We start from the raw sequence: 3,748 nt of genomic DNA, 5'->3' as shown, positions 1-3,748 counted from the left end.
TAAGTGTTACAATGAAATCAACGACAATAATAACAACAAATAACAGTGACAGCTACAAATATACAGACTTACATGCATACATACGTATGTATTTATGTATAAATGTTTGTATGTTCCTATAATATCACTAACACGTTTACGCACATGTTGTAAGCGACATAAATAAATTGTTCTAAAATGATTCAATTACCGAACAGAAAGTGTACAAGATTATTTGTTCACATTGTTGTTTTTGTTGTTGTTAAATCCTTATTCACTAGATACTCAAAACAAACGCCCACCCACACCCATTATTATACAGGTTCTCATTCCAGAGAGTATTGTACTTAATAAGGCATACAAATTTAATAAAACGTTAAGTAAACGCTAATGGAAGGTGATGTTCAAGTTACGAGGGCAATATGAAAATTTTTTAAATATTAAATTTGCAGATTAGACCGTAGACTAGCCTATTGACTAGACTATAGACTAGTCTATACACTGGCCTATAGACTAGGCTGTAGACTATAGACTTGACTATCATATCTCGTTCATGGATAGACTTCAGGATTATAGGACACCGCATAGTGAATAGTGATGGCCATCCAGATATTTCAGGATCCATCTCTTCGTATTGTCGGACGTTGCGAATTGGAGAATATACTCATAAATTGAGATTATCATCAGATTGCATTATCAACGTCATTGTCCACCGATAGATCATATCTCAGCCTTGCTTAGATTTCAGGACATTAGAAGTTCGACAATAGGGGGTATTGGGCACCCTGAAATATGCTGGGTATAAATTAGGGACGACATGGTCTTTGCGGACCTAGTAGGCATTGAGCCTGTTGCTCCTTCCCGATATCAGTTGTTCCAGACAACTCTTGTTTTTCGCCGCAGGTTCTTCTCTGTTTCTGCTATGGGCGGTTGGTCCATTTCGTTGGTCCATTATGGCGACAATGGTACAGTCGTCCGCATAAGATATAACTTCAACATCTTGTGGAGGTTTGGGAAGTTTAGAGAGCTAGAATGAGGAGCTGCTCAAGGGTCTTCGCGACTGATAATAGAAGGGAAATCGGCTTGTAGGATTAATGCTTTGTTGCGTTCTTCCTTTGCATGGATAGATGGTTTGTCAACGTTGATGGCCTCTGCATCTTTAGAAGGGGTGAGGAATTGTGGAATGTCCGGGACTGGAAGATTATGGAGTTTGTGAACAACACTTCATTTCGCCTTATCTCGTCCGCATAACATATAACTTCAACACCTTGTGGAGGTTTGGGAAGTTTAGAGAGCTAGAATGAGGAGCGGCTCAAGAGTTTGCCAGCGTTGATGACCTCTGCATCTTTAGAAGGGGTGAGGAATTGTGGAAAGTCCGGGACTGAAAGATTATGGAGTTTGCGAACAACATTTCGTTTCGCCTTATATCTCTTTTTGGGAGCTCAATAAAAATCCGGTTCAAGTCCTCTCCCTGTTGCTGACTGGCTGATGCTATGAGTCTACGTGAATGATTTTAACTTCAGTTTTATGAATTGATATGATTCCACCCATTTTCCTGGCATTGGGTATAACTAAGCTAGTTACTGGTATGTTGAAAAATTTTGTTAGAAAATCCGCATCGTACTCACTAGAGTTTTTCAACATAATTATTCATATTCCGTAGGGGCTGATTGCCTTGTATGCTTTGACAGTTTTGATGGCCCTCCAGAAGTAGGCAACTCCAGAAGCAGTGTAGTTATGTTTGCGAATAACATTTCGTTTTGCCTTTTTTTCTCTGGATTTACTATGAAAAGCTGTCAGGAAGCACGATCAGAATTGGATGTGATGGATATGTCCAAACTTTATCGTGTATTTTCTAATGTAGTTAACCAGATACGGCCCGACTATTGTTATAACTGGATTTCACCATAAATAGACGTCCTGTTCGTTTTTTAGGATATAAAATTACAGCTGATGGTTTCCGTTAAAGCCTTCAAGTACCGGAGGCGAACTGCATCTGACGTACGAAGATGGTATCTTAAACTAAATAAAGTTTTACTAATTTTTTAAACTGAATACGAAAATTTTAGTTTAGGTGAAGCCAAACGATTTAAACGTCTTAAGATAAAATTGAAAATTTTTTTAGGGCGTCAATTTTCTTCTCTTAAAGTCACATATAATTTAGATTTGCAGGTAAATCGTGTCTTACATGATTTGGGTGGTGGTTGGTTAGTTATGCGATATTACAGCGTATGTCTTACAAACAAATTTACGCGTGTAAATATGTGTGTAATGTGATTACAGAGTGCCTTTTCATTTGAATTCCTATAGAAGTGACTGCAGAACAACACAAATAAAACATATGTACATATGTATGTATATATGTAAAAGAAATGTTTAAAAATAAAAGTTAAACGTGTTTATTAGCTTTTCTTACAGCTGAGTTTACCTTTATTAGTATTAGACGTTCTTTTACTGTGTGCAGTCATATGTCTCTATATTTTTAAATACATGTGTGAGTTTGTATTCTAAAAACCATTTCTTATAAGCCACAAAAGTAATAAGTACCTTAAATATAAATTTAATTGCCACCAAATTCCATAACCTTCTTACAAATGTAATATAAGTATAAATACACCCCTCCATCCCCCTCTACCATCCATAAATTCAATTAACCACATTTTGTTGCCAAAATGTCTCAATGTTCTTTTAATTTTTATAAATTTCAATTGTGAGAAAGGTGGCAAGAATCCACATGTGTTGGTGGATATCTGAATAAATGTGTTTATTATGTTTGAAAAATATGTAATTTTTTTTAGCTAAATTATATTGTTGTTACAAACAAGGACTGTAATTTCGAACGGCCACATATGTTTACATTTCTATTTTGGGTAATTAACACTAATTTGAAAATATGAACTTTTTTTGGGGGTTTTGCTGTCGCATTAAAATGATTTTTAAGAGTCTTTAAAAAAATCGTAAGAAGAGGTCTGCATCTTTATTTAAACAATAGCCAAAATTTGGCACAACAAAACTTTACCGTTGGAAGTTAAATTTAGATCTAATAAGTAGAAACAAACAAATCTTTTTCAATAAATTTATATGTAGATTTACCACGACAAGTCTTATTTACAGTCTTATTTGGTAAGAAGAATATCTTTTGACACTTGCTCAACAGACTGGACTATAGACCAGACTATAGTCTAGAATAGACTTTAGAATAGACTACAGATTAGTCTAGAGAATAGACTAAAGAATAGACTATAGACTAGACTATAGAATATACTGTAGACCAAACAATAGAATTAACTATAGACTAGACTATAATATAGAACATTGAATAGAATATAAAGTAGACTATAACCTACACTATAGATTAGACTATATATTAGACTCTAGACTAGACTAAAGAATAGAATAGACTATAGACTAGACTAGACTGTAGACTAGACTGTAGACTAGACTATGGACTAGACTATAGACTAGACTCTAGACTAGACTATAAACTAGATTTTAGACCAGACCAAAGAGTGAACTAGACTATTGACTAGACTTAATACTAGCCTATTTACTAGACAGTATACTAGCCTATAGACTAGACTATAGACTATAGATTAGACTATAGACTAGATTATAGACTAAACTATAGACTAGACTATAGACTAGACCATATATTAGACTTTAGACTAGACTTTAGACTAGACTATAGACTAGACTGTAGACTAGACTATAGACTAGACTATAGACTAGACTATAGACTAGACTATAGACTAGACTATAGACTAGACTA

Source organism: Lucilia cuprina, chromosome 5 (genome assembly GCF_022045245.1).
Source record: "Lucilia cuprina isolate Lc7/37 chromosome 5, ASM2204524v1, whole genome shotgun sequence".
Taxonomy (NCBI): Eukaryota; Metazoa; Arthropoda; class Insecta; order Diptera; family Calliphoridae; genus Lucilia; species Lucilia cuprina.
Note: the sequence above shows the minus strand (reverse complement) of the source record.